This window comes from Oryzias melastigma, linkage group LG23 (assembly GCF_002922805.2).
Source record: "Oryzias melastigma strain HK-1 linkage group LG23, ASM292280v2, whole genome shotgun sequence".
NCBI lineage: Eukaryota > Metazoa > Chordata > Actinopteri > Beloniformes > Adrianichthyidae > Oryzias > Oryzias melastigma.
Genome location: NC_050534.1, coordinates 10,466,831 through 10,482,284, shown reverse-complemented (window position 1 = coordinate 10,482,284; position 15,454 = coordinate 10,466,831). Strand labels below are relative to the sequence as shown.

Below are 15,454 nucleotides of genomic sequence, written 5' to 3'. Positions count from 1 at the left end.
GGGTGTTAGCATAGTCATAGTAATGTTTTTTAAGCAGGAATTAGTCTGGTTCTTTATTATGTTTTACTAACAAGTTTGGCAAGCGCAGTCATAGTGACATTTGTTAACATCAAGTTTAGGTGTTAGCATAGTCACAGTAATAATTGTGTTAGTCTGTTTTCTTGACGTGTTACCAATAAAGTTTGGTGTTAGCATAATCATGCTAACGTTTCATTTAGCAGCATCAGTCTGTTTTCTTACTTGTTCCTAAAAAGTTTGAGAGTTAGCATACTCATGCTAATGTTTCTGTTAGCAATATCAGTCTGTTTTTTTACTTTTTACCCAACAAGGTTGGTAGTAAGCATTTTCATAGTGACATTTGTGACAAGTTTTGGAGTTAGCATAGTCCAAGTAGCATTTGTTTTAGCGGTATTAGTCATCTTTTTTTATGTTTTACTAACAAGTTTGGGAATTGGCGTAGTCATAGTGACATTTGTTTTAGGGGCACCAATCTGATTTTTTTGTGTTACCAACATGTTCAGATGTTAGCGTAGTCACAGTAACACTTGTCTTAGTGGCATTAATCTGTTTTTTTTACGCTAAAACCCAACCAATAAGGTTGGGTGTAGTCATAGTGATGTTTATTTTAGCGGTGTCAGTCTGTTTTTTGCTTGTTGCAATAAAGTTAGGAGTTAGCATAGTCATGCTAACGTTTCTTTTAACAGCATCAATCTGTTTTTTTACTTTTACCAACAAGGTTGGGAGTAAACAAAGTCATAGTGACATTTGTTTTAGCAGTATCGGTCTTTTTTTTACTTGTTATTAACAAGGTTTTATGTTAGCATAGTCTGAGTAACGTTTGTTTTAGCGATATCAATCTCTTTTTTATCCATTACCAACAAGTTTTGGAGTTGGTTTAGTCCAGGGATCACCATTTTTTGGAAACTGAGGGCTACTTCATGAGTACAGAGTCATATGAAGGGATACCCTTTTGAAATAACAAATTCACTCAGTTTGCCTTTAGTTATAGATTATTAATAATGAATAATTATACTCCTCTATGTAAAGACACTGATTTCTCACCGTAATTATCAACAATGACAACAAGCTAAGAAACATAAATATTCAGCACTTTATTAATCTCAGTAATTGTTACATTTTCAGATGATTACTTAAATCCCTATATTTCATGGGAAAAATATTCTATTTTCACTATGTTGTACAATGCTAATCAATTATGCAATGTTTAAAGAAAAATCAACTTACGCATTTTTAAACAAATCTTGTCACATTTTAAACTAATGACCAAATTTGGAGCATTTTAAACAAAATCAATGATCTATAAACTGGAGTATCAGAGGTCACAAACTTATCTAAAGTTCATGTATCATGAACATCTTTATAAGATGCTTTAATTTTTAAGTTCATGTAAATGCAAGTGTAATTAAAATAATAAATAAAAGAATAAAGTTTATTTTAGATCACAAGTGAGTTGAGCCATTTTTAGAAAAGACTTGTGGGGTCCTTGGGGGGACCAGGTTAGTGACCCCTGGCGTAGTCAATAGTAACGTTTGTTTTAGGAATTACAGTTATTTTCTGTGTTTCTAACAATGTTGGGTTACAGATATTGTTAATACACTATTATAGATAAATAGTTACAAACAAGTTTTTGAGTTACAGTAAATGTAGTTATTAAAGGCAGACAAACAATGACTGATGACCTTAAAACTCTGACTCTTTCATCTTCCATAATTCGCCTTAGTTCGATGCGCTTTATAATTCAGTGCATTCCATTTGCAGAAAATATGGTACATGTCTCTCTTAAAGTGGTTAGTCTTCAAGAAACTTCTCAGAATCATGAAGGATATCGTGTAGCGCAGATTCTTACATAACAATGCCAGCATTTCTATTTCTGATCACATCTCAGGAAGCATATGGTTTGAATTGGAGAGGTCGAGCCTCGTCGACCAATTACAGAAAAAACAGAGTGACACTAATCTCGTTTCCTCCTGAGCTGTTTATCCAAACCTTGTGTGGTTGTCTCAGCATATTTGGGACCGCACTCACACTGTTCATTCACTACTAATCTAAAGTGTCGTTTCTTCTGATGTGAATGTAGGTAGCACACACAAGCATGGACTTTTGTTTTTCACTTTTACATGTGTCTCCTATACAACTCTGGCCTCTGAAATGATAGAAGTGTGATTGATAAGACTCTGTAATAGTTAAATGGGGGAAATAATATAAAACAACAATTGACAATTTAAACAATTACACCTAGAAATGACCTTTAGACAGAAGAATAGAATAGAATTCTTTGTCATCATTCAAGGAACATGACAAAATTCAAGGACGGCCATTATGTCAAGGTTTATCCAGAATCATAAGAATAAAAGACGATAATAAAAGCAGTGCAAACACAGGATAAATACATCTACAATTAAAAATGGAAGCTGGTAACAATGTGACAGAGAGATAAAAAGAGGTAGCCTATTCTGACTATTTACATTCTGTGTTTTCATGTGTTGCTAAGCTGGATTGCAAATGGGGGCTCGTCCGGGATCACGAGGTTTACTAAATCACCTGAAAATTTAAAATGTAGGATAAAATGCTTGAGAATTGTTTCTAATTCAACTACATAAAACATTTAACCAAGACTTTTTTGACTTTGTGTCTTCAGAATTATATTTTATGGACTTTTACGGTGCTAAATGCCTTAAAAATGTGTTATTTTGAATAAATATATATAAAAAAGTGAATTTTGCCTGGACATTCTAATATTCTGCAAAAAGTAAATATTAGTGTAAAAGTTAAAAAAAAGAGACTTTTTCCCCTATTAATATTATTTTAATCAAATTGAAAATACTTAATTGCATGCAAAACTATTTTTAAAGAAATTCTATTTAGTTTTACTGTATTACAAGCGTGGGAAATACAAACTTATGTAAACTTCTTCTCACAAACTCAACGTATTTGATTTCCCGAGAAGTCATTCTAAAATCCCCTCCCTTGCCTGTCACATTCTGTTTATTCGACTGCTCTACCTGTCAGTACGACTGTTAAGTGCTGCCACTCATTATGTCTTTCAACCCATTTGTGTCTCAGAGCCTGCAAGATGAACTCTCAGTCACATCAGAAAAACTGAGGTTCGCTTTAGCCCACCAGCCTGTCAGCGTGGCTCCTTGGCGAGCGCTCGGGGTTTTCTTTCAAGTGGGAGACATTCTTGGCAAAGCTCTGGCTGTCTTGATAGATAGTTGAGGAACACCCAAAGGCTGTTCCTCCTCGGCTTCCTCTAACGTTACCTTTCTTATGTATCCCTCTGCGAATCCTCGGCAGTCATACGGATATCCCTCTTCCTCGTTCATTCATCTAAAACTCATTCCACCCTGACACACAGACTACAGGGATAAATGAGGCCCAATTGTGTACCTATTCCTTTGAGTGCATACAATCTGAGTACCGTATTTTCTGTACAATAGGGCATACCGGATTATAATAAGGCGCATCAAACTAAAAGACCCATAAAGTGAAAACAAAGAAAAAAAAAAAAAGATGAGGCCATTAGTCAGTCAGATTTTATGAACTGTGCTCACAGAAAGTCAAAAATTTGTTCATAACACGCTACACGTTAGCCACATTAAAAGCATTAGCCTGGTTCATTCACAGTAGTAGTATCTGTAACTCCCAAAACTGTTAGTAACACGTAAAAAAAAAATAGTTTGATATGCAACACGTTAGCGTATTTATAATAATATGTGTTATTACCAACCTATAAGTAACTCATAAAAACTAGAATTTTACCGCTAAAACAAATGTTACTGCAACTATGCTAACTCTGAACATTGTTAGTAACGCATAAAAAAACAAAGTCTAACATGCTCCATGTTAGCACATTCACAATATGTATAATTCCCAACCTTGTTAGTCACACATTAAAAAAAAAAAAAAAAAAAAAAAAAAACACACCATAACCGCTGAAACAAATGTTACCACAACTATGCTAACTCCAAACTTTGTTACTAACCTTAACTAAACTGGACTCTTAACCCTAAAACAAACATTGTTGTAGCCACGCTAACTCCAAACCTTTTTTTAACAGGTAATAACTACTACTACCACTAAAACAAACATTACTGTAGCTACACCAACGCCAAACCTTGTTAGTAACACGTAATAAAAGCAGTCCAACATGCTACACGTTAGCCATGTTAGCATATTTACAATATGTGTAATTTCCAACCTTGTTAGTAAAACATAAAAACCAGACTGTTACTCCTAAAACAAAGATTACTGTAGCTACGCTAACTTCAAACCTTGTTAGTAACACGTAAAAAAAGCAGTTTGACACTGCGACGTATTAGCTGGGTTAGCTTATTTAATCTAACACCCAAGCCTGTTTAAAACTGAAATTTTGAAAGAGTGCGGTGTTCCTTTTAAAATTGCTTTGACATCCATAAGCACAGCCAGAATTATTTCATATATAAGGTGCTCTGGATTAGAAAGCAAACTGTTGTTCTTTTTGAGAAAAAAAAAAAAAAAGAAATTGAGGCGTCTCAAAACAGTTTAAAAAATGTAATCGAGAAATTGCTCCTGGCTGAAACCATTGACTGTAGACGAGAGCTGGACCGATTGTGATGTCATCCAAAGAAAATAGCTGCAGTGAAATGTCAATTCAGTTGTCACTTCTTTTGCAATACGTACACCAAGTTGGAGCCGGATGACGTCAGTGAGCACTGATTGGTCGAAATTCCTCTGATTCAACATTTCTATGGTAACCACTCTCGTCAATCAGGAGTGAGCTTGTTGGAAGTCCACAACCCAAACAACTGAAAGTGGACTACATTAAATCTGTTCGGCATAAAATTGGCTACTTTTATTGAGGCATTTGATTGGCCAGCTTATAACTTGAACCACACTACAGAACTCTTACACTATAAAAAGATATGAAAAACATTAGGATTAGCAAGAACATGCAAAAAAAAAAAAGATAGTAAATCAAGAAATAAAAGCAGTTTATTTCTCAGTAGAAGTCTATGGAATTTTGTCTTTTTGGAGCCAGCAGGTACTTTGTTTGGAAAACCAGGGGGGAGGAGTCACTCAGTCCAGTTCTCATATACAGTCAATGGCTGAAACCACTCTTTCAGTGGTCTTTTGAGGAACTGCAACATTCAATAATTCTAGGTTTCATAAAACTTGGGGACAAAACTTAAAAAAAAAAAAACTTAATCTGCTCAATTGCAGTTTTTTCCTCTGCCATGGCAACTGATGCTTTCATGGAATGAAAACCAGCCACTAATGTGAAAAACACAAGGACATTTGTATGAAGTAAAAAAAAAAAAAAAAAAAAAAACGACACAGCAAGGAAAACCTTAAAATAAAAAGGCAGATTTGAACGTGTAAAGCATTTTCACAGTCCAGTATAGGTAGTAAATGTCAAAATACGGCCTTGGTTTCCATTTTTTTATCCTGCCACAGTCTGTCTTTCTTCCTCTGAAATAACTACATGTCACTTGATTCTTTTTCCACATTCCCCAAAGACTTCTTCCTTTTGTAATTGGGTCCTTTCCGTCCAAATTTTTATCTTCCATCTTTGCTTCTTTTGACTCTGTCAAGGAGATGTGACCCTTCTGTCCACACCTCTAATATTAAAGCGGTCCCTGAAATCCCATTAACTCAACGCGGCTCCTCTCAGATGGGAGGTAGAACGATAAATAAACAAAAACTACATTTCCTCTGAAGGTTTCCAAGATTAACAAATCACAAGCGTTGCAGCTCAGATGTTGGGTGGCCTCTTTGGTCATATCAAAGAAAGAAACTTCGTAAAATAAATAAACAGATTTGTGTTTCAGCCAAATGTGAGATCCATTTTTGTTTACAACGAATAAAGTCAAAATGGTAGAAAGCTTGAGCCAAAAATGATTTAAACACTAGCAGCTGTGGTTCCACATCGGTTGCCTTTTTAGCCGATCGCTAAGCACAGAAAACCCATTTCTTTGATGGCATAACCACACGGATTATCACACTCTGAGGTTGTAACTCCATCGGTCTTTATCTCATTAGATAAACAGACTGACATCTGACCCTCGTCTGCTGACCCCTCTCCAAGAGCTGTACGCCTTGGTTGGAACACGGAGCCAAAAAAGTGAGATTCTTATCAATTCAAAGTGTGGTGGATTGGAATCACGTCTGCTCACATCTCCTTTGGTGTTTTTTTTATCCTTTATTTTACGATCTGAACTAAAAACCTTTATGACGTCTTGGTGCTTTCAAATCTGACAATCCACTTGTCAACAAATCATAAAGTCAAGAGAGTGTGGCTACCGTGGCGGTTGCCGCGGCTGCGAGGGTGATGTGTGACATTCCTGCCATTCCAGACGATCACGCAGACTGGGGGCGACACAGACGGAGGGGAAGAAAAAAAAAAAAAGGCAGCGAAAGATCAGCCCCAAAGGCGAAAGTCACAAGTGTGTTTAAACAGCCCAAAAAGCTTTCATCTTCTCTTATTTCTTGAAATGTGAAAGTAAAAAAAAAAAAGGTGAAAATGAAAAAATGAGCAAACTTTTAGAGACGCCTTGGGAAATCAATCCATTGGGGTTTGCTTCTACAATATCTGACTCAAATTACAGGAAATACTCTCTATCATTTCTGTATTAATAAATGTAAATATACACCTGCTAACCTTTTTTTTCATTTACCATTTTTCTTTGAGATTAAAAAAATACAAGAATCTATTAAAAACTCAGTGAATTTAAAACAGTAAAAACCTGTGATCAATTTGAAAGGATAATGGATAATAGTCCAATTCTTAACGCATTTTACTCTACTCCTTATATTTAATTTCTCTCTAAATCCTAATTTTTGTTTTTTTTCTCATTTACAGCTCTTTGTTGGGCCCCTTTTTTGGCTTTTCTGTTTGCCATGTATGGATCTTGAGTTGTTAAGTTTAAAAAAAAAAAAAAAAATCACACACTTTAACTTAAATGAAATTGAACACTAGGTATGTTTTCATTCATTGTGAGATTAGTGAACTGCATTGTGGTGTTGTTGTTAGCACTCTGGACTCACAGACAGAAGGCTCTGCGCTGTAAAAAGTGAAAAGTTAGAATCAATTGACAAAACCTCTCATTTGCTACATTTAAAAAGATTTGTTTTTATTCAACTTAAATTTTTGAGTAAACCATCAATTCAACTAAAATTTTTTATGACAGATTTGTATTAATTGATCCAATATTTCCTTGTTTCCAGTGCATCCTGATGGGGCTCTGCTGCAATGCAACCTGTAACCACCAGGGGCAAAGCGGAGTTCAGGGTCTTCCCCATGTAACGCTTTGATACACAGAAAAGTAAGGCAGGAATCAGACCTTCCGATCAGAGGTTGAGCACTGTACCGCTGCACATTTTAGAGTCTAGACTCTAGAATCTACAAGATGAAATAAGGGATTCCCCCAAGGGTCAATGTTAGGCCCTCTATTGTTTTCCAAACACTTGTAGGGACGTTACAAAGAGGCTTTAGAGGGAGAGGGACAATAGGATAGGACAATAAGAAATGAGGGAACTTGAATTTTTCCGTGATGAATGGAATCAAAAATAAACCAGTCCCTACCTACCTTTATATGGTGGTTCACTTGTTGCAGTCTTACTATTTTGTGGATTTTTTTTTTAAGAGCATATTGTATTCTGCATCCTGATTGGCAGAGGACTAATGCCAATCAATCTCCTCTGTGCCTTCCTGTGCAGCGCGTGTTCAGCTTGAGAAATCTAAATACATTTTTGATCGCAATCTAATTTGTTGACATCCTTTACTACTGGACTTATTTTTCTACGAAAGTTTGAACTTTAACAGTGATTAACATGATTTTTTTGTACCTTTTATGCAACTAACTTAAAAAGTGGATTAGGAGCAAAGTGGCTTTGTGTCATGTTGTGTAACATTTTATGGTAGTTGTGTGTTGCACATTGGCACAAAGTCAATATGCTTTGATTGCAGTAACAGTTGAAGAGCTACGATAGGTCAAAGAGCGTGGCATCACCAGTAACGTCTCAGGTTTTAAAGGGTTAAAAGTGAGAGAAAAGTGTGAAAATGTTCATTTCTATCCAAGAAAACTGCATAAAGTGTGTAATATACAGATTTAAACATCTACAATAATTAAAAAAAAAGTAAAGCAGACTTAATTTGTGGATTTTACAGCTTAAAAAAAATAAAATAAATAAAAAATCTCCTGCAATAAATGAGGGGTAAAAACCTGTTTTTTTGTTTTTCTTTCCATTTTACACATTTAAGAGGGGCCATACTATTTAAAAATCAACTTTTTGAGCTGTCAAGTTTATTATACTGTTCATTCTTCACTATAAATCACCCCAATCCATTCACGCATTTCTGAGTAATCCTCTAAAAACTTGTGTTCTCAACAACAGCCCCTCCCATACCCATGAAAACCAGTGGCTCCTCTCCATCTGACATCACAAGGTGACAACCGCCCCCTCCCTCCAGGAAGAGTCTGCTCCGCCCCCAGGCTGACACAAACACCTTTTCTCCAAAGGTAGCGGGGATCAGCTAGCTTCGTGAGCCCCCCCAGGAATTTACATTACATGTTGGGATGGATCCGGAACGTATCTAAGAATGGCAGAAACAGACGTGGATATTGGTAAGATGGAAGCGGAAAGGGAGCAGACCATGTCCTGGAGGAAAATGCTAGCGACACATTGGGAAACTGGTTGGAACATGTATTCAGCATAAACAGAAAGGTGCGTGTGTTTCCAGAAAAATGATCCACATTAAGGCGAAAATGATTTGATAAAGATTAATGATGCTTCAAAGAGAAAACAAACATTAACAGTCAGTTCCAATTATGTTCTCATCATTCAATATATCCTGAAATGTTTATCTGGTGTTGTATACATTTTTTTTGACAGAATTTCACAGCAAAAAAGCCTCATTAGCCACCACTCATAAATGCCTGGGCTACACAGTATGTACTGTCACAAACAGGCTGCCAGCTGTCTCCAAGTGCAGCAGGTTTATTAATTCAGGAAGGAACTAAGCACCGTTAGAAGTCCACAAAGCTAAATCCAAGTCAGACAGGCAGAAGGGGCAGGCGGTCACAGACAAAGTAGGATCAGACAGAAAATCAGGTCCAGAGAAAAACACTTGGTAATGCAGGCAGGGAGGCACAAACAATACTTCACAGTGAGTGAGGCTCTGTGTGCTGCTTAAGAAGCAGGTGGGTGATTGTCAGATTGGAGACAGCTGAGCAGCATCCAGGAACTGTGGGGCGGGGCTGCTGGGAGATGTAGTGCAGTCAATGGCCAGAGGGGGAGACAGAGTGCTGACTCCTGACAGAGTTAATCAAATTTTTTTTTTTTTTTCATGACATCATGAAATGGGCGGCATCCTCAAGGAGCAAAAGGCGGCGCCTCATGGATCGAGGCATTTTACTTCTGGGAATGAAAAGAGTTTTGAAAAATAACTCAGATTTTTATAAATCATTGTTTTTTATATACCATAGGTGATTTATGTCAATATATTTGAATACAGTTTACTTTGAAAGACTTAAGAAAATCATCTTTAATTTCAGTTCAACATTCAGTATAATGTTTGGCTATAAAGTGTAATATCAATAAAGTTTTTTATGTTTCAAAAACTGAAGATAAAGATGACCTGCATGCCCTCTCCCACTAAGCTACGTGCTCGCAGACACGAGCTAGCAGTGTGAATTGTCCTTAATCGCCTCATTAGCTCCGAGCAGAAAACGCTTTGAGCATCACGGCTTGTGTTGAGGAATTCGTTACAGTTTGAAAGTACAAGAAGAAAAAAGCTGATCTGTTTTAGTTTGCACCACTGCAGAGTGTTATCAGAACGTGCTGTACCTGTGAAGTCTGATCTGCTATCATTCAGAGCTGCTTTCCTAATCATGATCTCATCTGCACCAGCATTATTGATTTGAAGATGATTACTGTTCCGCCTTATAAAGGCTTAGCCTTTATGAGAACAAAATAAAGTTAAGACAAACTTTTCCTCCTTCATTTATGACATTTCCTACCACACTTTTCCCTCGACTTAGCTAAGTATTTTTCCCTGGTGTTTTTGTTTTTCTTAGTCTTACAAAACTGTGCTTTTACTGGGCAGAAACGTTCACAGTCCACTGGAAGGAAGAGTTACTGCTCTCCGAAGGATCCTGCAAAAACTGCAGTTTTCCACACTTACTCAGAGGCGCAGCAGGAGCCTGGAGCTAAAGAAAAAAAAATCATTTTCACAACTCTTCTGTCCAAGTCATGACTGCTGAGCTGGGAGGGCAAGAAAAAGAAGCGCATTTATGTTGGTCATTCAGCTGTATCCTTATTCATATCTGTGTAACAATTAGAGCTGGTCCGGAGCCAGATTCCATGCGGTGGGATGAACTCGGAGAAACCGCCAGAGGGTCATCGGTACGGCTCCATCGTTTCCGCTTCTTCAGGGGGGAGAAATTCAGATGTGTATGGTTGCAGTTTTCCCTCCTAGAGAGTCCCTATTATTGTAAGTCATGTATGAAATGCAGAGAGAACTGAGCCAGACTTCCAGTTGTCACATAACAATAAAGCTAACACTTCCCACGGGCGTCTGTTAAATAGAGCATGCTCCAAAATGTATAAATAGGAAAAAATAATGGATATTTTCCATTCCAATTCCATTTTATCTCCATTATGGAGATAAAACTGAACTTAGAATACCTATCATCTAAATAAAAAATGTATGAAAATCACCTACGTATGGAGAATGTTATGTTATTTAAATTATTCTTGGTTGTGTGTGTCCATGCCTATAAAGCAGCATTCAGTATTTTAAAAAGATTTTAGACATCATAAACTCTTATTTTTCTATTTTAAAAGGTCAGGTTTTGACCTGGTGTTGGCTGACTTTGCATTAAACATTAAACATTCTCACTTTATGTTGGTTTAAAAACTCACTCTGATCATCTTTTAATTTTAAAAGCATTCCCAGTAGTCTTTTAATGCCAATTATGGGTGTATTTAGCCTAAATCAGAATTAATTTTCTTTATATGTCCTCCATCTTTAAAAAAAAACAACATTTGGGAGTTAGCCAATGAAGCAGCAAACTTGTTTCTTGTAAATAGACAAAATAATTAGATATGAATGTTCAGTTTTAGATGAAGAAAATCCCGCTTTGTGAACACTATAGGCGTATTTTTATGATTTAACTGATCAATCTTGCACAAAACTTTGGCAAGCCAATTCAGTATAAAATAGATATCCTTGATATTACAAAACATTATTATTACCAAATAGTCTTTTGAATATCCAGTCTGTTATTTTCAGATATTGATTCCTCTACTCTTTAATTTAAAGATAGTTTCAAAAAAGCTGTCAACAGGTAACCCTCAGTTAAAGAAAAACTTGAAAGACATTTATTGTGACATAGACACTAACAAAAGTTCAAAACGTCTCATATCGACGTCTCGCCTTGTATCAAGGGTATTTATATATATTCTGTATATATATATATATATATATATATATATATATATATATGGTGTATATCATCATCATCATGATCTTCTTGGCCGCTTTTTCCCTTTCGGGGTCGCGGGGGCGCCGGAGCCTAACCCGGCTACTAAAGGGCGAAGGCGGGGTTCACCCTGGACAGGTCGCCAGTCTGTCGCAGGGTCACGGTGTATATGTATATATGTATAATATATATACGTTATATATATATACGGTTTGTGTATATATATATATATATACAGGTATATATATAATATATATACTATATATATATATATATTATATACGGTGTGTGTGTGTGTATATATATATATATAAATAAACAAAAAGGTCTTTTTCATTAAAGCAACTAATATCTGTGATGTGAACTAATATACTCAGTCATATTTGTATATTTTGACCTTCAAACCATGTTTTAACATGTCAAAAATGACCATAATGTATTGAGAAAATGACATAAGTTATTTGCACAGCGTTCCAATACCAGGTCATATTTCCCTCTTTTACTAAAAAAATATGACTCCTTAAACTTGATAGCAAAACCAAACTCCTTAAACTAATTCCCATGAGTACTATAAAGGGTTTCCTTTCCACTACCCAGAAAATAAAATCCATAGTCTTATTACAATAAAGAAATAGTAACATTTACTAAACAAACTAACTGAAATAACCAAAACCTAACAATAGACAATAACCTTTAAACATTGACTTTTTGTTATTTATGACCTAAATGTGTTTTTATTAAAAAAAAGCCAACAAAAAGCAAGAAGAGGAGATTTCCCTCAAATTCAATAAATTCATGTTTTGATTGTATGTAAACCTTTAAACCTTAAAAAAATATAACCACTCGTATCGTATTTGAGACATGCATTTCTAAGATCCTTTTTTCCTTAGCATGAGCCAAACTTTTCTTAAATAATCATTGTGTATAACTTTGTGTTTTCTGCCCTCTAGTTCATCATCATTCCACTAGAGGCAGTAGAAGGGCTTTTCCTGCTCATTTCAAAATGGCTGCCTCCATGAAATCTTAAAAAACCTTTTGGAGGGAAAAAGTTTGGCTATTTTTTTTAAACTTTATGGTAAGAATAACTCATCTATTGTTATCAATTTTTGTAAAGGACTACTTTTTGTTGTGAAAGAATGTAAAATTTGTTGATAATTAATTCTTTAAAATACAGTTAGACCATGTTAAAATTGTGTGTATTAAATTTGAGACAGTGGGTTAAAAAGGTGCCTTTTGACTGAATATTCATGCATATTTTTGCTTCATAAGCTAAAATTTTTGTGAACAAAAACATACTAAATCACCCAATGTATAGTAATTATATCCCATAAAAAATATAACAAATATAATTTTAGAATTTTATGAAAGAGTTTAAAAAAACCTAAATTCCAGAAAAATTGATCCTTCTGTCAATACTTTGATGTATCGGGGCTAAAAATCGAAACGTGCGTCCTCCTGTCAAAACCTTCACTTTCAGCTTTGTTCCCACACACTTTTAACAATAAAGATTTTGTATTTGTGAAATCCTCCCCAGGCAGTTTTGAGTCAGTGTGATTGAGAATCCAACGCGGTGAGGAAAATGCCTTCCGGGGAGTCTGTAACGGCCCTCGTCATTACAGGGCCATCCTCCTCCATTAGGTTCCCATCTTCCCCCGCCTCATATTCTGTCTGTAAATCAATCTCTCAGTGTAATTTAGGATGATTTGTTCCTTTTGGTGTCTGCCCATCTGTCCATTTCACGAAACGAAGCAGACATTTTTCACTCCTGCTGCCATCGTTCAGGTCAAACGAGTCCCTCTGCCCACGGCTGAACTTCACTCATCGGGAGTGAGTGATGGGGTTGAGAATGTGTTAAAACAATGTTCAGTGTGGTTTGGGAAAAGGTCATCAAAATAAAGTTTGATTTCAAAGCAAATGTGGAGTAAATTTAAACATCAAGACTGAAGTTGCTTTTTTTTTTTCTCCAGTTAACCTTCGTCCAACAGGATTGCTGACTCACTTTGACCTGGCAAGTGACGGCCAGCCTGTAATTAGCAGCAAACAGAGTCACTGGACGTCTACTATCAGCAAAACCACAGATAATGGCTCCTTTAGCAGCACCTTAAACACACAACAGGAGACACAAGACTGCTGATGAAGACTGGAATGTGGCACTGGTTCAGATAATGAGGCGACAATTCCCAAGAGATTTTTCCCAAAGTTATTTCTACACACCACCCTACTGTTTTCATATACACACCTATTATACACATGTATACATGTTTAGCTTTGATAGGGTGTTTTCTTGGCTTTACATGTCCGTTTAGGGACCCACTCTGAGGAAGATTGTGTTTTTGGTGTTTTTAGCTTCTTCGTTTGGCATTTTTCTCATGATGGATGATATATTTTATAAAGAAATTTAAGCTTTTCTGACTTTTTTTATTCATATCAATGTGAATCAGGAGCAGACACAAAAACACAATTGATAAAAGCTTATAACTACAAGGTAAAAGTTGGTACGGCAAGCCAAAAGCTCCTTTTTACTGCATCCACTTGCACAGACAGACTAGACAGGGTTGTAGGTGGAAAATCGATTCTGCAATATATCAAAATATTTCATTTGGCGATACTTGTATTGATTAAAAATGATGTCAAGGTGATATTTAATTAATTATTCATGAGCATCTGTCAGTGTCTTACGCTAAATTCATACTGCATACGGAAGCGTCGCGGAACAACGGCCGCTTCCATTCGGCGCCCTTGTTAACCTATGGTATAGTTCACACCAGATGCGAGGCGCCACGGTCCTCTGTGGTCGGCTTGCGTTTTGGCTTCTGGTCTATTTTTTTGTGAGTCTGCCTCAATCCTGGCAGGAAGTTACGCCAAGATGTACAAGAAAATCCGATCAATTATAAAAAACATAACTAATTTTTGACAGTAAAATTTTGCTTTTGACAAATGGAATCATATTTTTGTGACTTAACAGACTGTAGAGATGAAAATACAGTATTTCCCTCCGTTATAAATGGGGATGAGGGATCAGAGGCCCCCAGTCTCCATCTCCACCTCATTCTCCGTGGAGAGAGCATCTCTAGCTAGAATTGACTGGTTTTATTCTGTATGAACGCTGCCAGTATCAAGTAAAATCACAGATTGCAGTCCTACGAAGTAGCTCAAATAAAAATGAGTTTCTAAAAATAGTGAAAAATTGTTGTGGCATAGATGTATGAGATGTATCGTAATATGTGTGTCACAAAACACATAGTTTCGCCAGTACATTTCCCAACACTTGAATCTTCGTTTTCCTCGTCTGAGCTGCTATCTGGCTCAAAACTATACGACTGGAAAGCTCACTAGAAACTCTAGGTTGGGGTTCTGAATGGCTGTAAGCTAGCGGTTAGAGCACGCACACTGATGGAAGATGGGAAGGGGGGCGGCCTTACTCCACACCAACAGTCCGCCCACCAAAACTATGTCCTAGAAAATGACAAGTTCTTAAATTTTGGCCAAAAACAGTAAAATCATAACTTAAAAAAAACACTTTCAAAATGGATCAAAAGGTGATCCTTTTCATTCATAAAAATGAAATGAATGTTCGATTCCTCATGTCAGTCAACAAACTAACTTCTGCTGTACATATATGCACAGATACATTAAGATGCAAGGCTTTAGTTCTGGAGTTTGCACGCTGTGTTTTGGGGAAAGCACTGCTAAATCCCACTTAAGCGGACCACATCCTCCTCACCTCAAAGCCCTACACATAATAAGGTGGCAGGTTACAGGAGGGGGTGGGAATATTCGTCGCTGGGGGAGTGAAAGATGATATTAGCGGACATCCGTGGGAATCAAGTGCTAAATGTCATTTGAAGAGGGTTCACATGTTAGTACATAATAATTTGTCATGTAGAGCATTGCTAATTTGTATTTGAGAAAATGGCAGCGAAGCCAATAACTGCAACCTGACTGTACAGTGTGTTATTAAAAAGACCACT

At 36.5% G+C, this 15,454-nt stretch overlaps 1 long non-coding RNA gene across 3 annotated transcripts in view; it reads right to left on the bottom strand.

Moving 5' to 3' along the window:
* Nucleotides 1–15,454, bottom strand: part of LOC112158481 — a 91,734-nt gene that overhangs the window by 4,910 nt on the left and 71,370 nt on the right. Inside the window, exon 4 of one of the 3 annotated variants that reach the window (XR_002921319.2) lies at nucleotides 4,470–6,366. The exons of the other annotated variants lie outside the window; for them this stretch is intronic. This is a non-coding gene — a long non-coding RNA (uncharacterized LOC112158481). Of the gene's footprint in view, nucleotides 1–4,469; nucleotides 6,367–15,454 lie in introns of those variants that run through there. 3 annotated transcript variants of the gene reach the window in all.